The following is a 22,090-nucleotide window of genomic DNA, read 5'->3' as shown; positions in this document are numbered from 1 at the left end:
GAGTTCGTGGTCTGTCAGGAATTTCACTTGGGAGAATCAGATTTTCTTCCTTGTGTATTGCTCATTAGAAATTATCTTCCCTCAAACAATACTGTTCTCAATTATTTGAGCCTTAGAGATATAAACAGACACTACCAGGAAATTTTTTTTTTCCTTTTTAAAGGAAACCTAGCCCCATCTCCAAAGTAGTGGGTAAAATTAGGCATTCCATGAATTAAGGAAGCTGCCACTCGGGCCCCTGGGGGTTGATACATGGCAGGTGCCTTAATAGCTAGAAAGAAAAAAGAAAGAAAGGGAAATAGAAAAACAAATGAGGCTGAATGGGAGTTGAAGAGATGGAAAAGAAGGTGCAAACCCCAAATAGGTCCTTAAAACCCAGAGACAAGGTATGAGAAAAGGAGAAGCAAGGGAGACCAGATTAAACCAAGCAAACCAAGGAAATGTAGCTCTAGCGTATGTGTGGTGTTTTGTGGACTATCAGAGAGTCAGAGAAACGAGGTCCCTTCAATGTCATCCCGTCTGCACACTGGGCCACATACTACCCCAGTGGTCACCCTTACTCTGCTGGAATGTTCTGCTACAGCAGCCAGCGTTGACTTATTCCTTGGGTATTAACTTCACTTCCAATTTCTTCCAGGCCAGTATGGACTCTAGAGTCGTCTGTAACAGCAGAACACCGGCTGCATCTTTCCAAGGCTGGCCACTCAGGCTTGAGGAAGGTAGCAAGAGAAATTAATGATGTCTCCAAGGCTTCAACAACATGCTTCAGAGGATAGGAGCACAGTTGTAAGCAAATAGATCCTTCTTTATTTGCCCCTTTGCTCTGCCCATTTTCTCTTTATTCGGAACCATGAGATAGAGCATGTGGTCCAAAATTTCCCACCAGCTTGCTATCCTTTGCTCTTTCCTCTTTTCCCATTCAGTGTGAGCTTCATCCTGAAACAGCAAAACAGAATATGCACTTCGGGGTGTAAGATAAAATGTAAGTTCTTTAAAAGTTTTCATTCAGAATAAAAGATAAACAAGAGACATGCCACTGATACCAAAACAAGTGTTAGAAAGCTACCAACCATCTCACTTTAGAGACGAGGAAACTGAGGCCTCGGATGACCATGAACTCTATGGCACATTTGTCGTCAGCAAGCAGGGGTGTCAACAGCAGTGACACCTGGCATTGATTCCAAGACTCGTGGTAGCAGGGGGAATGCTATTTATTGTACATAGTGACTCACAAATCTAGGTTATGTGAACTATAAAAAGCCTGACTCAGAACTCCAGAGAGCAAGGAGGTAATACTACTTGAAATATAGGCCATAGATTGCGGTACGAGGATGTTTGTTGGATTATTTTTCAAGGCAACGTGATCCAGGCAGCACTGAATACAGTCATATGTCCACTAATGAATAGGTGTCAGGAACTTTATGACATTAACCAAAATAACTTGTGATGACAATCAGCATATATACTTCAGGGCATTTCTGGTGAGAGGGAGGAAGAATCGGGGTATGGCTGAGGTGGAGGCTGTGAGGAGATGAACCTGTGATGGAAATGGGTCTGGGGGTGGCCAGAGAGAGCAGGGGAATCCAAGACCCCAGACCCACCAGCAATCCAGGACCGAGTCTCTGTCAATCTCTGCTATCTCTTTGTCCCTCTGGAAAGTCAGGGAGAAAAGATATAAACGTTTCCATGCCCAACTTCAACATCTCCCCCAAAGTGTTAAAGCAAGTCTACCTTCAGGACATTTGAATGATTTCAACCCTTCCTGCCTTGCCTCCGATTTCCCCAACCTTTGTCAATAACTGACGTTCCTTTAGACACTGAGAGCTAAAATGACCTAAAATGCAAATACTTGGATGAGGTAATGTTTAATCAGTGAAATAAAAAATAGAACCAATCCATCAGAAGGCAAAGCCTGACTTGTGATCTTTTCCTGTTTTGATGGAGGAGAGAGTCTGTAAACAGTAGGAGGATACTGGTTACCTCACGTACTGGGGAGAAGAAATCAGTTTTAAAAGAGAGAGAGCTGAAGACACAGAAAGAACATTTCAACGACAGCCAACACAGCAGGGGTGTGGAAGGAGGCTTAGTATCAAGTGTATTTTAATCTGCAGCTAGGAAAATGGAGTTTTATCCTCAAATGATTTAGGGAGATTTTTGTGGGGCTGTTTTGGAGATGTTATGGGGATTTTTATTGTTTGCTGCTTCTGTCGTTTTTAACATCACTTGCTTCCTATAAAGAGAAATTTTTCCTTCAGGGGATTCTATCCCTGTAACTATATTGACTTAATTCTGAAGCACCAATGCAATTAAAAGATGGTTCTAATTAATAGGCAATAGAATGGTTGTATGTGAAAGATTTAAGCAGTTTATGCTTGGTGCACTAAACGAATCTGAATAAAGTCACAAAAGGCATCGGAGCTCCATTAGAATTTATCAGCTGAGATGCTTGGAATATCTTTCACACTGGGTAGTCACACTGCTCCCTGCATTTGGGATTGGACTGAGAGGAAAAATAAGGTCGACATATTTTTCTGTACCGGTGGCAGTAAAACGGCTTCTCATTTCAGCTGAGAAGTGCCAACCACCAGAGCAAAAGTACCTTTACTGCAGGAATGCTACTTCTGACCCGCCAAAGAGAAACCTGATAGCATCACTGTGCGTGCTTTTCTAACAGGCAGCTAGACTGAGTGGGTCAGGCTCTGGGCTTTGGGGTCAGACTGCCTGCTTTCCAATCTGGCTCTGGCCACTGACGAGATGTAGAAGCCTGGGTGGGTAACTTGCTCTCTCTGCTTCAATGTCCTCATATGCAGAATAGGATAAGAACAACCTTTCTTCTTAGGGCGGTTGTGAATCACGTAAGTTAATTGACATAAAGGACCCGCAATGACGTCTTACAGTACCGTGAGCACTTGATGAATTTTGCATTATTATTATCTAAGTCTGTCGTCACAAATCTGTGACGGTCTTGTAAAGAAGCTGCATGACTAAGCATGTTCCATATTTCATATGATTATACTTTGTCCTGTGGATCTTATAATGCGTGGTCAGGTATGAAGGGAAAGAGGTTCTAAACTCTTATCTCCTAAATAAAGAAAGTTCCCCAATGGAATGCTGTACAAAGCATTACAATTCCACTTTCTCTTCGGTTAGTGCCCATGATTTCTGAGCACTTGAAAAAAGATGACCTCTGGTTACCCACAGAGGCTAAACACAGTAAATCTTAGATACTGTGTCATGATCACTTATTTACTTCTAAAAATAACATCCTTGATATTCTTACTCCTGTGTGCAGTCTGTATTTAAAATAGCAAGAAAAAATATTATTTAGAAATGGAAGCATTTAATCCCCTACCTACCAGAGGCCATCTTAGAAAAGTAAAAATGGTACAGAGAATTTTGGTCTTTACATAGGTCTAAGATGAGAAGGTATAAAGTAAGGAGGTAAGAGGGCACCAATGGTAATTTTGCCAGTCTTGGGGCTGCGCAGCTTCTGAACCCTCTGCCTATGTTTCGAGAAGTCTCCCCTTATTTGGTGCACTTGTGCCATTTTCGCAGCCATTGTACTGACATGAGTCCTAGGCATTACCAAGAGCCTGAATAGGACGGGTTAGACAGCGGCTCTGCAGCAACCAGACAGTGGCTGCTGTCATTCCAGGGGCAGCTCCAGGCTCCAAGTCCTGTGGGGTAGGAAGTAAAGCTCGGGGGTACAGTCCTCGGTGGCAGTGGTCTCTCCACCGGAAGCCAATTGAAATGTCACCTTGGGCTCCATTCCTGGCTGCTTAAGCTCTGAGGCTAGTTCTCTGGCCCTGGTGGAGATTTTGTAAGCTCCCCAATTATCTTTTTAGTAAATTTCTTTCCACCATACATCAGCCACGGTAAGTTTCTGTTGCTTACAGCTAGGAACTCTGGTGGACTGATAAAGTGGCCAGCGGGGTTTTTTGAGCCAAACAGTCTCATAAATCTTGAAAAGTATGAATTGAAGTGAAATAACCTAAGCAGCTTTCCCTGGACTCTTCTTGATCAGGGCACACTGGAAATCGCACTACTTTCTGAGTGCCAGGTATCAGGAAAGATATTGTCAAACTAGAACTTGATCCCAGTAGGGCAAAGCTAGGATAACAGTGTGGGAAAACTTATCAGTTAAGGAAGGTTCTGAGGCTATTTCTCCAGATTGCTGATTCCAGGCTGGAATAACACAGACCAACTGCAAGCTCCCTTTCCTTCAGTAATCCAACATGATCCTTACGAAAGGGCTACCTTTCCTAGAGTAAATGTCCTCAGGGATTTCAGCATGGGGTAGCAGGTGAGATTAGGTTACATCTGAGATCCCTTCCCAACACAAGATGCTATTCAAGCTTGGGTGACCTAAGGTGCAAACTATTGTCTGACGTCCACTAGCAATAACTTTTCATCTTCAGTACCACCATCTAATATGAAGGAGAGAGAATATTTGACATCACAGGTAAAATATCATGTGTGTTCACCAATTTTTCTCACCTAAGTTTTCAAAATGGACTACATTCAACACCTAGTAGGAACTCAATCAATGCTGCTCTGAATTGAACTGAATTATGTCCACAGCTCCATCCAGCCAGAACATTTTTTCCAATTTTTCAGTTGATCATCCTTACTGGTTCCCTGACTCTGTGTTCACCTTCTCCCTGACCCTAAATTCATTGGCATTGCTGAAATCACTGTGTCTTCATGGTCTATCCCCTACAGACAAGCACATCTCAGCTTCAGCCTGACCCTGATCACCAACTTTCTTTACCAACTTTTTTTTCTTCCATTTTGCCCATCTAGTCCAAAAACCCACTAGTCTCCCTCTGCCCAAGTTCCTTTCTCAGAGTAGAGGCTCAGAAAATATCTATTGTAAAAGAATAATTCACTATCTCATAATGACTTTTTTTAACACTCATTGGCTTAAAAAAAAGTTTATCATTTTCTGATATTTCCTGATGTTAATGAGCACATATTTTAAACTCTTCTTGAAAAGAAAAAAAAAAAACTGATTTAAGATCTTTCAAACATCACTTACATTTGTACTTATTTTTATTTGGGGTCAAAGAACATGCCTAGAAATAAGACTTAAAAGGCTATCTGTGGTAAACGTTCTATAAACTTTGAAAATGATGGCTCATTTTCAACGCTATCGTTCATAGCTTATCATATTCCTAAAATTATGTGATATAACAGTGAGAATTAGCATTGCTCTAGGCAAAGCTTGCAAATAAATGCCTCTTTTCATAACACTAAATAAATGTGGAAGACTCTGCCCTCTTTATTTAACAAACCAGGGCCACTTTGACCTTACATGAAAAGGTACTGGTATTACGCGATTAAGTAGGGACTTTCCCAATTTGCACTTGAACATTGGAAGTACTAGTTAAGTGAGGTATAAGTCTCTCATTTTAAACATTCCATCACAAAATTTAGGTAAAGCTGCCTCAATTCTCCTCACAACTGCCCAGCAAGTAGCCTTTAAAAATTTTAGCCACTAAAAAAAGCATTTCTATTAATTTTTATCTTTCTTCCTTCAAATATTAATGAATAGTTCCAGTGATAATTAGCAATTTTCCCTAATTACAGAAAATTGGCACTTCACAAATAGCAAACTCTGATATCTACTATTGTGCCAGTTTTCCTATTAATTTGGAAATTCAGCAATTATCACCAGAACTATGTAGGTTAAAGTGTGTCGGATTCTGGATAAACAACTTAAAATACCCAGCAATACAAGGTTCAGTGTCAAGGAAAGTTCAATATCGACATTTAAAGAAAAAAAAAATATTAGTGACCACCCCTACTATTACAGCTCTGTGGGAAGGCTTTCCAAGTTAGTTTTCTTTCAGCCCAGCCCCTCAGATGACATCAGTGGCAGAACCTGGACAGCTTGCCTCATTGCCAGTTGGAAGAAAACAGCAACAAAAATGTAAATTCTCAAATTGGAAAGCAGCATATACAAAAGTGCTGTATCAGGTCTCAAATGGACATTGTTATTAATTTTCTTTTCTGGAAACAGAAATTCTCCAAGACCTTTGTTGGGTGAGAAATAACTAACACACTCATGCACTTAATTCCTAACATGTAAATATTTTTACGGAATGCAAACCAATCTTTATATGAACTGTGTTCTTGAGGTTCACCTTGCTGTTAAGAAGTCAGGTGTTGGAGAAGTGCAGTATATCTTAGTTCACTTTGGAATAGCTTGTTTCATGCTGGCCTCTCACGAGCCCCTAATTAACTCTGGTTAACACTAGGAGTCAGCAGATCGACTCTTACTTTTTCATCTTAATGTGTGTCAGGATTACTCTCAGCACAATGTCACTTAGTTTTATCTAGAACAGATCCTCATAAGTTCAACAGCTGAAAGCAAATGCTTGACTAGGCTTCCCAGCTTTCAGCAGTCTTTCCTGAACTCAGCAATTCTGAGACCAAAATTTAGGCTGCATTTGCATGTCATAAAAATAACTGGTTTTTCTGAAATGTGGAAAATTCAGTCAACTGAATCAATCCACAGGAAGCCAAATCAGTTTGACAGATATTTTTTCATTAAATTGATAGTGTTATATGTGTTACTCAACCTCCTCAAAAAGGGAAAACAAGGTCAGGCAACAAGGGTGGTCAGATTTCTGTTAACGTGATAAATAAAACTACGGTTTCCAATAATGCCATTCAGAAATTAAGAACATATTAAAAATCAAACTATGACTATGTTGAAAAACATCGCAATTGATTTTCCACCTTCAGGGAGGGAAGACAAGAGAGGAAATGGACTAAAATTCCAATAAAAAAGATTTAACACACATTACTATATATAAGATAGATAACCAACAAGGACCTATGTATAGCACAGGGAACCCTACTCAATATCCCGTGATAACCTATATGAGAAAAGAATCTAAAAAAGAATGAATATATGTGTACGTGTAACTGAATCACTTTGCTGTGATTGAAACTAACACAACGTTGTAAATCAACTATACTCTAATAAAGTTAAAATAGAGAAAAAAGAGACTGAAGTCAAACCAAAACAAAATCTTCCAGTCTTCGGGGGTTAGGAAATGAGGAAATGTATTAGAGAGGGTGAGATAATAGAAGACGTTCTTTCCTGGGATATTGTTTCCAGTCCGCCAGAATTTCGACGTGAGGCAGATTACTTCCTGTATCACACCCTATGAAGAAAAGGAAATCACAGTGGTTCTGCGTTTTCCCTCAGGCCAAGTCCAAACCTTGACACCCCATAACCCATTCAACCCTGCCTCCTGCAGTTCCTGGTGCCCCTTCCACTCTTCCTCCCCACTCCACCGCCCCCAGACATCATAGCTATTCCTATTCATTGTGCCTTTGGCCAAGACAGCCCCCTCCCCTTTACTCTACTTAGGCAAATGCTGCCATGCTTTCAATCTGTCAGCTAAAATTGTGCAGAATATATCAAGTAATGCTTCCTTCAGTGGGACAGTCCAGTTGACCATATTTCCTCTATTTATCTGAGTCCTACCTGAATCCGTTTAAATCCCACCTCTTCCTTGAAACTTTTCCTAAAAACTGCAGGTAATGATGGCCTCTCCTCACTGCGAGTCTTATAATACCACAGGCATTGTACTAGATACTTACTTTGACACATGAATTTTGTGTTAAAACTTTATTAGTTCACTAACTAGTCCCATTTTCTAATTATTTTTAGGACATGAGACATGTGTCCCTAATCAGATGACAGTGTCCTTCCTTGAGAGCAGGAACAAATCTCACCTTTCTTGTGTCATCCACAAAGTCTAGCAAGTACTTGACAGAAGAGGTTAATGGTTTAGAGAAAGGCTCTGGGGTTGGACCAGAGGTCATTCTAGTCCTTTGTCACTGACCAACCAGCTTATGTTGTACAAATTGCTAAGTTCTTACTAAGTAAGTAGCATTTGTAAAAGCGGTAATAAATTCTACCTCATTTATTTGTTAAGAGGATTAGATAAAATAATCTATAGAAATTCCTAAATGTTGTGGAATATGGGGTATAATAGGAAGCTTGATCATAGTCTATGTCTTATATTATAACTTACATTTGTACTATAAATGTTTTTGGTCTTATCTGAAAGCAGAGGACTCACTCCAAAGCCTATTTTACTTTTCAAATAAAATACTAGAAACTCTGTTATATTCTTTAAAATAAACACTTGACTCTGATCTTTCCCTGTGAACTGCCTTCCTCCTCCTTCAACCTCTGTTTTTCCTTCACCTAGGGTATCAAATCACCCTGGTTTGTCTGGAGTAATGGGGAGTGTCAACACCATTAACCAGCTTGATCTAACTATACTCAACAAGTAGAGAATTCATATTTTCTCAAGAAAACCTGACACATTTTAAAAACTTGATTATCACTAAGATTATAAAGCAATATTCAAAAATTTCAAAGGTTAAGACTCCAATCACATATTCTGATCACAATTCTAAAAAACCAATAACAAAAAGAAATTTTAAAGCACCATACATTTGGAAATTTTTATAAAACACTATTAAATAACCCACGGTCAAAGAAGAAATAAAAATGGAAATATAAATGAAATTATAATAATTAAACTATAATTTTATAACTGAAAGATAACTTTGGATATAATAAGTTTATCAAAAGTTGTGCCATATAGTAAAAACAGTATCTACAGGAAAATTTAGTTTTAAAATTTTTACATTAGAAAAGAGAAAAGCTAAAAACTAGTGTTTCCAATTTTAAAAAGTTTAAGTATAATGAAAGATAAATTAAAAAGAAGAAAAGATAAAGTTAAAATTATTGGGTTTCCCTGGTGGCACAGTGGTTAAGAATCTGCCTGCCAAGACAGGGGACACGGGTTCAAGCACTGGTCCAGGAAGATCGCACATGCTGCAGAGCAACTAAGCCCGTGCGCCACAACTACTGAGCCTGCACTCTAGAGCCCACGAGCCACAACTACTGAGCCCATGTGCCGCAACTACTGAAGCCCGCGCGCCTAGAGCCCGTGCTCCGCAACAAAAGAAGCCACCACAATGAGAAGCCGGCGCACTGCAACAAAGAGCAGCCCCCGCTCGCCGCAACTAGAGAAAGTCCGTGCGCAGCAACGAAGACCCAATGCAGCCAAAAATAAAAATAAACAAAATAAATAAATTAAAAAAAAAAGAATCAATAGGCTAATTGTTAACACCAACAACCAATATTTAATAAACAAGTAATAAAAGTATTAATCAGTGAATATAAAAATAAAAAGATTCAATACAGAAGATGAACCAAAACAATTTTTTTAAAAGGCTAATAAAGTAAAAAATCTTTACTATGCTGTTTAAGGGGAAAAAAAGAAAAAATAATAATAAACCAAATTAGGGATAAAATAGTATAGATACAACAGGAATTACAAAGATACTAATGCATAAGAGAAAATTCTGAGGTTTTTTTGCCAGTAAATTTGAAGCTTTTTGTGAAATGAACAAAATCCTAGTGAGATATAATGTATAACTGATTTAGGAAGAATGAGAAAGGCTGAAAAGTCCTATAGCTATTAAAGAAGTTGAAATAGATGTTTTTACAGGTTAATTCCACCAAAGTTTAAAGGTGAATATCTCTTATGTTATGCTTGCTCTCCCAGAAGATAAAAAAGGGGGGATGCCTTCCAATCCATTAATGAGGTTAGTGTAACCTTAATACCAGTATGAGAAATGCAAATTACCTGCCAGATGCACTCACCATTCCGATAGTTTATGTGAGTTAAATCTTTATCTTGCATCATGTGGCATCATAGGACAGTATGCTATTTAAAAATCAACAAGTAAGAGTATAACAATACTATTTAAAATTATGGGCATACAACCGATGAAGCTAACAACAGACACAAAAAAAATCACCTCTGGGGAGTAAGAATAGAGTTGGTGGGTGGGAGAACTTCTTCAGAAGCACTTTTGAACTGTTTGACCTATAATCAAATGATAAATTAAAATGTGTGTTTTACCAAAAACAGAAGAAGAGGATGTATGGATAAGAAGTAAAGATAGCATTTGGAATATAACATATTTCCAGGAAGAGGAACAAGTTAAGGAGTGTCTGAAAGTTTAGATCTTATTTTCTTCTTCCATTACCAGGCTGCCTTCTTCACAACTGGCTGGGACAGGGTTGCCATGGAACCAGGGCTTGTATAGTCACAGCATCATGTTTGTCATTGTTCAGACATATCACCATTTTTTCAAAATAGTTATCAAGGCTTTGCCATAAATTGTTACCTCCTTTCCCTGTTCTGTTTTGTGGTTCTTGAATCACTAGAATTATTTGGATTAATGCACGTTTCCTCATTTGCTTCTATAATAAAAAATATAAGTATAAATGAACTGATATGTGTAAAGTACCTAAAACATGGTAGACATCTAATAAATATAAATTTTCTTTTCTCTGCTTGGGCTTCTGGACCCACTCATTACTTCTCATTGGAAGATTTAAGGGGGGAGATAGGATCAAATCGTATTTTGTCGACTTCAATTAAGCACTGCCATTTTCTTAAAACTGATGTCCTTTTATTACTAGAGCACATAACTGATATTTGCTATTCCAGAATTTTCATGAATACATAAGCACTCTTTTTCATTTGTATATCCTTAAAGAACTAGTATGTTGGCATTATTTTAAGATAAGATTCTCGAAAGCACATTCAATAGTTTTTGTGGAGTATTTAAGTGGATACAAAGATTGAGAAGCACCCAAATAGTTACCATCACCAAGGATCAAAGTCACATCATCATATTAGGACAACTTGAGAAAATAAGGGATGGGAAAACAGAGTTCTTGAATACTTTTGTTTGGTTGCTCTTATTGCATGCAGTGAAAAACAAATCCTCTTGTGATTCCAACATGAATAAAACATACTAGATAGCTCTCAATGTCTTCATTACGTATATTGCTGAAAATATTAAGTTTTTGTAGCTATTTTCTTAGCTACATAGACGTCTTATTCTTAGCAATGACAGCTAACAACACTTTCTCTTTTGCAGGGGATAAGTTAAATCCAAAAGGGTCCTGGGACACAAACGATCCCTGCAAATATTTCCTGATGTCAGAAAGATACTTCTCTTGCCCATTTATCCTTGTAGTAGCAAAGTGATCTTAAGTTCCTTAGTTTGACTGGAAAAAAAAAATCACCAAAGTAGGGCTCAGTCAAGGGAAAAAAATCATTGTATGTTCAAATATAATACTGCGGTTCAAAACAAAACAGCAAATGTTGGAGCCAGTACCCTTCAGGTCAGATGAAGGAGAGCTGAAGATGAAGAGTGATACTCTCCTTTCTTGCTAAGATTTTGCTATTGCAGAAGATTTGGAGGTGGGATATTAAATTATTTGCTCTACTTTATGACCACTGCATAGTATTCTAGAGCCTCCTATGTGAAGAAAGCTCATGAAAATAAAATATAGAGAAAGAGGCGGAAATGTTGAAGCCCTTCATTGAGGTTCTTTAGACTAGTGACCACAGAAGAGATCCCATAGTATCTAGAATTCAGTGCTGCCTTAAGATTCAATGAATAAAGACGTAAAGACAAAAATCCTTATGCCTTCCATTACTGAAGTATTAGCTAATAAGTGAACAAAGACATCAGGATACTTGGCTGAATTTTCCTCATTTCTTCAGGATTTCTGGAATCATACAGATGTTGAAATAACCCCTTTGAATCAAATGTATTCTACTCTATGGTAAATGAACTTCTGCTTAAGAAGTTCACTTGAAAGAAATTTGATGAAAGGCTTGATGTCTTGGTCATCTGCAATCTTCCTCAGTTTATGCACATTGGGCTCTGGATAGGAAAGAAGGACTTTCACAGAGCATGAATCGAGCATCTATACTGTTTTTCACACCCACCTCAAATCTGAACCCTTTGAAAAATAGGGGTTTAAACTAACTTTGTGAAAAAACTGGTCTCAGTAGTCCATAATTTAAAACACATTGTGCTGTAGGGAAATAATATCCTGAGGATTATTTTTTAAAGGAAACACACTTCCCAGAAGCATTAGCATTATGCTTGGTTTCCTTCAACATCAGGTGTCACACTTTATAACGTGGGATATCTCTGCTTACACAGAGCTATTTCAATAAAGTTGTTAAAATTCAGATTGTGAACCCCACTGGTTACTAGCTTATGGAATTTTTATATTTATGTATTCCTCTACAAAAAAGCGCTTTATTTGTGGATGGAGTGAGTGCTGCCTATTTGTAAAGTCCCAAATGGGTCTTCTTGTGCCAAAGCCTATTATCCTACCATTATAATTCCATGTTTTTGAGTCCTGAAAACTTTTTGTTTTCAGAAGTTCCCTATTATACTTGTATGCACAGCTCTTCAAGCTTATGTTTCTAAAATTGCAGTAGATCTACCACCTGGCACATGCAGAATTGTGTCAAGGGAATGAGAAACTATATAATAAATATGACATCTCCTCCTGGAAAATAAATTTTACTTGAAAATTTTGAGGCAGAAAGTGAAGTGATTTAAATGAAAATTTAAATACATTTTCTATTTAAATATATATATATATATTTATATTGTTGAGGAGAATGCTAAGTGTGTGTGAATTGTTAGGCTGAAACCCAAAACTTAAATAATTTCAAGGATATGGAGTTCGTGCTAGTGATTTTCATTTGTTTGTTTCAAATGCCACAAAGTACCCATGTGGCTTAAACACACACACACAAAATATTTGCTTAGATAAATGAAAAGTCCAGAAACGGGACTGGCTTTGGATACAGCTTGTCCAGAGACTCAAAAGATGTCTCCTAGACTTTGTTTTTCTTCATCCTCTCTCAGAATCTTCTCTCTTCCATACTGACTTTATTCTTATAACCAAAAGATGAGTGCCAACGCTTCAGATTTTATATCTTCTCTGTCTTTAATCTCAGGGGGAAAAAAGCAAGAGTCTCTTTCCTAGAAATCTCAGGAGAAAAGAAACCTTGAATCTTACTGACTCCGGTTGGGTCACTGAATGAATCATGGTGGCCAGCTATAGAATTAGCCAAATGTTGTCACACCCACACTGAAACTTCAACAGAAGTCTATAAATTGAGAGTGGAAGAATCCCCTCCCCACTAGGTAAATTGTGGGATGTTTCCCAGAATAAAAGTGAATCATGCCAGGTGGCATGTTTTACACACACACACACACACACACACACACAAGCATTGCTGTTGCCCTACCTCACCTCATACACACACAACACCTTCCCAGGTTTAGTTCCATATCTTAAGGGTACGCTGGTGGAAAAGAATTGAGACACATTGCTTTAACTTATCCACCAGAACTTTAGCAGGGATTAACAGCTGGTGGAATCCAGCAATGCTCACTGGCGATAGGACAGAAGTACCCAGATCAGAGGCTTCCGATGCACTGACAGTAGATGCACCAAAGATCCTTAAAACATCCTTAGCTCCTGAGTTCCTTTAGTGCTTTTCTCACCTAATGACTTGCTGATGGGAGATAAACCTAGCTGACTTAGTCAGCATAGGCAGAGCTGGAGGAGTGTTTGCAGGACAAGGCCTTTTTGAACTCATCTTCAAGGTTGGCCAAGATAGTTGCAAACAGTATAATGAACCATAATAATGACACTGCAGAGAGCTGTAAAGTGCGGGATGATCAATGCTGAGCTCACAAAGTGTCTGATCCTCTGGGCAAACCACACAACTGGGAAATTCCTTGTTAATGGATGAACTTTGTTTCTCTTCAAGTTTCAACAGCAAGGGGTTTTGTTCCACGTGCTATAGCACTGTACTATATTTTCCCATACTCCTTTTTCCCCAAAAGCAGATATCCTCTGCCTCAAGAGATTACATTGAGTTTATTATGAAATTTATTTTCATGTAACTACTTGTTAAATATACATGAGGTAGTGGATTTTGCTCGTCGCCTATTATCCATTCTCCTTTTCTCTTTTCGGGAGAGAATCCAGATTTTATTTAAGGTGGAAATGTGCCCAGAAAAATAAACCCTCCATATTCCAACCTTGATCACAGATAAGGGTGACCTTGGGACATATTTCTGACCATTGAGATATAAGCAGAAAGCTTCTGTGGATTTCTTTCCCACTTTAGTGACTGCCTGACACACAGACACGAAGGTTGAGCTGAAGCAGCCATTCTGTGACCATGTGGTGACACACATGAGGGTAAAACCGTGTGTCAAGGAAAGTACAAAGGAGGAAAGAGCCTGGAACAATGATAGAACGTGCTGTACCACCCTGGGTCTAGGCTTAATTGTCAGATGAAAACCTTAACGTATGTTGTATGAAGCCGCTATAATTGACTTTCCTTCTGTTGCAGGCAGCCAAACATGTTCTTAATCAGTAAAGGCTGCTTTTCAAAATTCTGCAAAATCTATTGATTTCTCACAACCATAGCAGAAAATTAGCCCCAAATAATTCATTCCACTGGAAGTTCAGCCAGTAAAATTTCTCCCCATTTTCTTTTTTTCATTTAATTGATTTTATTGTAACTGGATCAGGTCTGAGATGAGGGAAATGGAAATAGCCTTGTTATAAAGAATCAAACATTATAATGGTTCTAACTGAAATTAAGCTTTTCTTATAGGAGAATTATAAATATATGAGCATTACAAGAGCTGACTATACACTTTCAAGTCCATATTTTCTGCCAACAGATTTGATCTTTCACCATCATGTAATCCAGATGAAAGGAATCACTTGTCCCATATCAGGCCTAATGGGAAATTGCACAATCCCAAGAATATGGGGGCAAGGAGTGCTCCTCTTGGACCAACTAACAGGTCAAAGGTGACCTACATCACCACTCCTATGAAAAAATGTGCTTCTCCATGACATGGAAATCAGACTTGATTTTAGACCACATAGTAGGGCTTTCCTCTTGATGTGAAACTAATAACAATAGCAGCAGTGTTTTTTCTTTTTTCTTTTTATTCTCAAAGTGATTGTTAATGAGAAAAAACGTGGAGCAGTTAACAATGCAGCGCGAATCTTTAGTCTTCTCTTTCCAACTCAATCACTAAAATATGACACTCCTTTCATAATATTCTGGCCACCATATTCTCTCTTTTCTTTTTGGCTTCAGAGTCCTTTCCAAAAGGAAACATGCTGCCTGGCATTCTATACTACTCCTAATTTCCAGGTGGAAAAATGAGACAGATGAAGTGACATCTAAAAACACTGGAGATTATATTTTTAAAAACAAGACAATAATTCAGATCTTCTTGCTTTAATTCTTCTCTATATTACCATGACAAAATATTTATCAAAGTTCAAGAGATTACTGATATGCAATAATGACCAATGACTACACATTAATGGAGCTATTCATAATTAACTCATTAGTGAAGTAACTGGAAAAGAAGTTTAAATATAGTGATTTTCACTATTCTGTTTATACAGTATTGAAACAACCATAACTTCAAACACCCATAAAAGTGCAAAACTCTAAGTAACATTAAATAATAATTGATAACTCTGAAATACTGAAACATCCTGAAGTATCTTCCAAATGACCAAAAACAGATGAAATTTTGTTCAGTATAACTTCAGTTTTTTTACACAGAACTATGTATTTTAAAAACTGTAATCCATGTAAGATATACACAAAACCCTGAACTGACTAGATTGTTCAATGAATAATACTCCACACTGCTTTGTTTTTTGGACAAATGAGCTTATAATTCAATGAAACCCATTTAAGAAATTCTAATCTATAGAATGACATGTTGAAATTGTTTGTTTTATTAACAAAAACCTCCTATTCCTTTGTAAGGTGTTTAATTCCTCTGAATATCATCTTTAAAAGGCCTGACTTGATTGTTGTCAAAATAAACCACAGGTCAAGTGCAACCCTCCAGTATCTAGCCTATGGGCTCTTCATGAGTTTCGGTTCTGTGTAAGCCACACAATGACCCTCCCATGAGTCTTCCATTGGAGATTTCACAGTCTAATTTTAATGGTCTCCACAAAGTATCTCTCCCTTCTCTAGGCTTTGGGTAGAATGTCAAATTAATAACGGCATGTGGGTGCTTGCTTCGGCACATATACTAAATTGGAACGATACAGAGAAGATTAGCATGGCCCCTGCGCAAGGATGACATGCAAATTCGTGAAGCGTTCCATATTTTTAGGCTGGGACGAAGTGAGAGAGTGGCATGGACATATATACACTACCAAATGTAAAATAGATAGCTAGTGGGAAGCAGCCACATAGCACAGGGAGATCAGCTCGGTGCTTTGTGACCACCTAGAGGGGTGGGATAAGTAGGGTGGGAGGGAGACGCAAGAGGGAGGAGATATGGGGATATGTGCATACGTATAGCTGATTCACTTTGTTATACAGCAGAAACTAACACACCATTGTAAAGCAATTATACTCCAATAAAGATGCTAAGAAAATAAACAAAAAAATAAATAAACACTGATATAAGGGGAAAAAAATGGCAGGTGGTGTTCCTTAGCATAGCCTGCCAAAATGTGATAATTTCCTTGGAAGAAAAGCCATGGGCTGCAATCATGCATCTGATTTGACAGACATTCAAATGGATCCTATATAAAAAGAAAAGGTTGGTGTCTTCTGGAATATGAATGTCCACTTCTAATAAATTCAAACAGATCCCAACATAAACATCTTCAAACTTGATGGGTTTTACGTGACTCATCATTTCATAGATTCTTGGCACCAAATTTCTGGATATTATATAACCCAACCCACTGCAGTAGGGAGGAAACACCTTGAAGGGATACCCCTGGTATGAAATATGGGGTTTTTGTTAAAATTCTCTATAGGAATAATTATCAATTAGAGGATAACCTGTGAAAAACTCCTCTGAGTGGTTTAAATTTAAAAGATACTTCACTAAATTGCCAGTATTGATGAAAACATCAGTGTCTCTCTTCGTGATGTACCTTGCATTGGGGCAAAACTCAGTTACCCACTTAAATGCCATAATTGTTTTCAAGGTCAGATTATTGTATGTGTCTAAAAAATCTTGTATTATGTTGCCATAAAGGAGGTGTTCATCCTCTTAGGATAATGCTAATACTTTGTCTTCCCTTTCAGCCTACTGGGCTAATAAGAAAAATGTAAGAACCTCATATCTCCACCAAGACTTCTTTTCACCCCAAGTAACTCTAATGGCCTGTCTGGCTTTCACATCTGAGGGGTGTGAGGTCACCAGGATGACAAGACGGGCGTTTTGATGAGAGCAGTTCCAATGCTCTCGAAGTGTGAAGCGGAAGTCTTGTCTGTAAATGGGCTCATAGTCATAGAAGTACATCCAGTTCACGTATTCTACCACATTGTAGTGGGGAAGACCGAGGTACCACATCACCAGGAAACTCAGGAGAGACAGCAGCAGGAGGCTCCAGGGATCTCAGTGACATCCCACCCGGAAGGGTGGTTAGGAGCGCCGGGGCCATTCACAGAAGCTCAGGAGCACGCGAGCCTCGGGTTCTTGATTTACTTCTTCTGAGTGAAAGACCTTCAGTTTCATCAACTGAACATTCCGTAGCAAGTGGTAGTCAAAACTAATGCTTGAAATTTCTACTGAAAAACAGACTCTCAGATTGGCTTAAAACTCTGCCATACACTGCTTATAAGATACACGCCTGTAGAATTTCAGATGAGACTAAAGCACTAGCAGAAGTCTTTTGTTTTCCGTATTCCATGCTTTAATTAAAAGATTTGCCGTGAACTCTCCAGCGCGCCGCGCGCACCCTGCTCCAACGCGGGCAGAGGGCCGACCCTCCCCTCTCCCCATTTTCCAAGGCCATGTTAATACTGACATCTTGGACAAGTCACTTAACATTTCTGAAACTCACTTTCTCCATCTCTAAAGTGGTATTAACATATCACCTATTCCCTAGGTTTGTTATGAGGATTAACTGAGATAATCTGTAAATATTTCCTGGTAAAATATAAGCACTAAAAAATGGAATCCATTATTATTAATTATTATTTAATTGTATAATCTTGACTGGAAAGAAACATATCAAAAGGCACATAGTAAACCCCTAATAGGCATTTATGAATAAATGGTTAACAGTGGTTGTCTAGTTGTTGGGAGTAAGAGAGTTGGTGATTCTTTTATCTCTTCTTCTGCATTTTCTAAATTTTATTGAATAAACATATTTATTATTTTATAAGAACATTTGTTCACCTCTCCGTCCACCCTAAATACCTAATAACCAAAATTATATATATTATATAATATTTAATATAATATATAATTTGATATAATGAATATATTTAATACATGTTTTAATATATTTATTTCATATTTAATTTATATAGATTTATAACATATCTGAGGCTTTATTTAAAAGACTAAGAGTGTTAGAATGAGAGGGAAGATGCAGTAATGCCTCTGTGAATACAAACACATATGCACGTATACATGCATAGACAGACACAAATTATAACAACAAGCTATTTGAACAAGACACACCTAAACCATGGCATCAAGAGTTTAAAAATAAATATGTAGTCTATAAATAAAGAAAGCAAGGATAACAATATTATTATCTGACATATAAAATTCAAGGTGACAAGCATCAAACAGTAAGAATGCAAAGAGCTTGAATTATATTATTAATAATGTGGCCCATTTTTATATGGTAGAATATAGCAAATACGTAATTATGTTGCTGTGTTAGGAATTAAGAATTTCTGTGTACAAAAATAAGGGATAAAAATAAAATGACACAGCAAAAACTTGTAATGTTAAATCTGAATTGGAAATACTATTAAATCATGAACTTTTTCTTTAAAAAGTATGTATTCCCTAGTTCTGTCCACTTAAAATGCCTGAAGGCAATGACACCCCCAGTAGCAATGAGTGCTCCTATATGCAGACTGTGCTCCGTAAATACCAGCATTCTTTGGATAAGCGGCTGATTACAAGTCTGAAGCATAACATATAGACCTGCCTGAGACATCTTGTTCCAGAACTTAAGGACACTATCACAGCCTAATGGGGTTACAACCAAATGACACAGGAATCAAATGAAGGAAGAAGGGACACATGAACACCAAAGAGCGCAAAGTCTACAAATTATTAAATCTATGGAACAGAAAAGTTATGAGTTAAAAAAGGAAAAGAAAAGAAAAGAAGAATTTATAATAGTACTTAATAAAGAGAAAGCCAAAATAAACTCAAATCCTGAACATTATTGCAAATAACTATTACAACAAAGAAATCTAGCTAATAAAAGTGAAAGAGAAGATAGAATTTTAAAAATAATTGGACTTCTGGTTTCCAGTTCCATATGCAAGGAGGCTGGAAGTCACTCCATCATAGCAACAAGTAAAAAGCTGAACAGACTGAAAAATCAACAATTCCTCATGGATTCATAAGAGAGGTTGAGGGCACAGGACAAATCCCCAACATTGGAGAGACAGATGGGTGAGTATAGGGAGTCACATATAGTCAAGAGCATGAACTGCCACAGGGACCAGTGCCAGGGTGGGAAAACCTCAACTATAATTAAAAAGTTGCTGGAAGCTCAGTGTGGACAAGTCTGAGAGTTAAAAGCTTTGGGCAGACCCTATCACAGAGGGATCCCCACACGTCTTGTGAGTTTTACCCCCAGGAGCTCAACCAGGTTCTCACTGTAAATACTGGAGAAAAATCCCCTCTTGCTTCCAGCGGGGGGGAGGAGAAAAGAAAGGAACTGGAAATGAAACACAGTACTCTGGGGTTTTTTTTTTTAATGGCTAAAACAAACTTTATTTTATTTATTTTTTAAAACTTTATTGTATTGAACTATAGTTGATTTACAATGTTGTGTTAATTTCTGTCATACAGCAGAGTGATTCAGTTGTATACATATATACATTATGTATATATATGTATATACATATACACATTATATATATATGTGTGTATATATATGTATACATTCTTTTTCACATTCTTTTCCATTATGGTTTATCACAGGATATTAAATATAGTTCCCTGTGCTATACAGTAGGAACTTGTTGTTTATCCATTCTATGTATAATAATTTGCATCTACTAATTCCCAACTCCCAATCCATCCCTCCCCACCCCTCTCCACCTTGGCAACCACAAGTCTGTTCTCTATGTCTGTGAGTCTGTTTCTGCTTTGTAAATAAGTTCGTGTTGTATTTTAGATTCCACATATAAGTGATACCATAAAGTATTTGTCTTTCCCTTTCTGACTTACTTCATTTAGTATGATAATCTCTAGGTCCATCCATGTTGCCGTAAATGGCATTATTTCATTCTTTTTTATGGCTGAGTAGTATTTCTTTGTATATATCTGCCACATCTTCTTTATCCATTCATCTGTCAATGGACATTTAAGTTGTTTCCATGTCTTGGCTATTGTAAATGGCACTGCAATGAACTGTGCTTAACAAGGCCTGTCCTTAGGAGAAAGTACTTAACCAGCACTTAATCTGCTGAGGTATTACCAGACCATAATGGACCTAGGGGAGGAAAATAATCAACTCCAGTCAGTTCTACACTTACACATGGGAGAAGGGAAACACTGAACTCCAGCTCATTCTAGCCATCCTGTCCGACTTAAGGGGAGAGAAAAAACTGAGAAATACTTGTGAGGTTCACAGTCTAGAGGCATAGGCTCAGGTAAGACTGAGACTTAATCATAGGACTATAGAATTATTCCCCTGCAAACACACATTATCACCACATTACTAGGGAACTCTTTACAGCAGTTCTTTTACCCAGTACATCATGTCTGGTTATCAAGAAAAAATTACAAGGCATACTAAAAAGCAAAAAACAAAATTTGAAGAGAAAGGGCAAGCGGCAGAACCAGACATGACAAGGATGTTAGAATTATCAGACCAGGAATTTAAAATAACTATAGTTAATATGCTAAGGGCTCTAATGTAGACAGCATACAAGAAAAGATAAACAAGGGAAACAGAGATGTAAATCCTAACAAAGAACTAAAAAGAAACAAAGTGAGGAATACATTAGATGGGCTTATTAGTAAACTGGACACAGCTGAGGAAAGAATCTCTAAGGATATCTCAACAAAAACCTCCAAAATTGAAAATAAAAGACAGTAAAAACTTTAAAATAAAACAGAATAGACTATCCAAGGACTGTGGGACAACTACATAAGGAAACCGAAGAAATATCTGGAACAATAATGAGCGAATTTTCCCAAATTTTCAAACTGGTCAGACACCAAACCACAGATCCAGGAAGCTCAGAGAACACCAAGCAGGATAAATGAAAAGAAAATATATCTGCACCTAGGCATATCATTTTCAAATTACAGGAAATCAAAGATAAAGAAAAATTCTAAAAGAAACCAGAGGGGAAAAAATGTAAGAAAAGAATTATGTTCAACTTCTCCTCAGAAAACATGCAAGCAAGAAGAGGGTAGAGTGAAATATTTAAAGGGTTGAGAGAAAAAAACACCAACCTGGAATTCTGTATCGTACAAAATTATCCTTCAAAAGTGAAAGACTTCCTCAGACAAACAAAAAATGAGGGAATCTATTGCCAGTAGACCTGCCTTGCAAGAAATGTTAAAAGAAGTCCTTTAGAAGGAAGGAAAATAATATAGGTAAGAAATTCAGATCTATACAAAGAAAGGAAGAGCATTGAAAAAGGAATAAGTGAAAGCAAAATAAAAACTTTTATTTTTCTTATTCTTGGTTCTTAATAGATAACATTTTTAAAAAATAATAATAGCAACAATGTATTCAATTACATATATATTTGTAAATGCTTATGTGTAATTGAAATGAATGACAACAATGATACAAGGGATGAGGAAGAAGGAATTAGGGTAATTTTCCTATTAAAAGGTACTCACTACCAGTGAAGTGGCATAGTTTATTTAAAAGTGAACTTGGATTAATTGTAACTATATATTGCAAACTCTAGGGCAAGAACTAAAATAGGAAAAAAAATGAAGTATAACAGATATGCTAAAAAAGGAGAGAAAATGGGGTCATATAAAATACTTGATTAAAACCAAAGGCAGAAAAATAATGAAAGACAAAAAGAGGAACAAAGGACAAGAGCAACAACTAGAAAAAAGTAACAAATATGGTAGTTATTAATGCAAGTATATCAATAATCACTTTGAACACTGATGG

The 22,090-nt window shown here is 37.4% G+C and overlaps 1 non-coding gene and 1 pseudogene across 1 annotated transcript; one reads left to right on the top strand and one right to left on the bottom strand.

The window, feature by feature from the left end:
- Nucleotides 1-577: 577 nt before the first annotated feature.
- On the bottom strand, nt 578-17,434 carry LOC133077004 (UDP-GalNAc:beta-1,3-N-acetylgalactosaminyltransferase 1-like; annotated as a pseudogene).
- LOC133077474 (U6 spliceosomal RNA) lies at nt 16,009-16,111 on the top strand. The gene has a single exon (XR_009697749.1). It is a non-coding gene; the product is annotated as a U6 spliceosomal RNA (small nuclear RNA).
- Nucleotides 17,435-22,090: the final 4,656 nt, after the last annotated feature.

The sequence above is a fragment of the Eubalaena glacialis genome, chromosome 17 (assembly GCF_028564815.1).
Source record: "Eubalaena glacialis isolate mEubGla1 chromosome 17, mEubGla1.1.hap2.+ XY, whole genome shotgun sequence".
NCBI classification, from domain to species: Eukaryota; Metazoa; Chordata; class Mammalia; order Artiodactyla; family Balaenidae; genus Eubalaena; species Eubalaena glacialis.
Note: the sequence above shows the minus strand (reverse complement) of the source record. Positions and strands in the feature narration are given on the sequence as shown.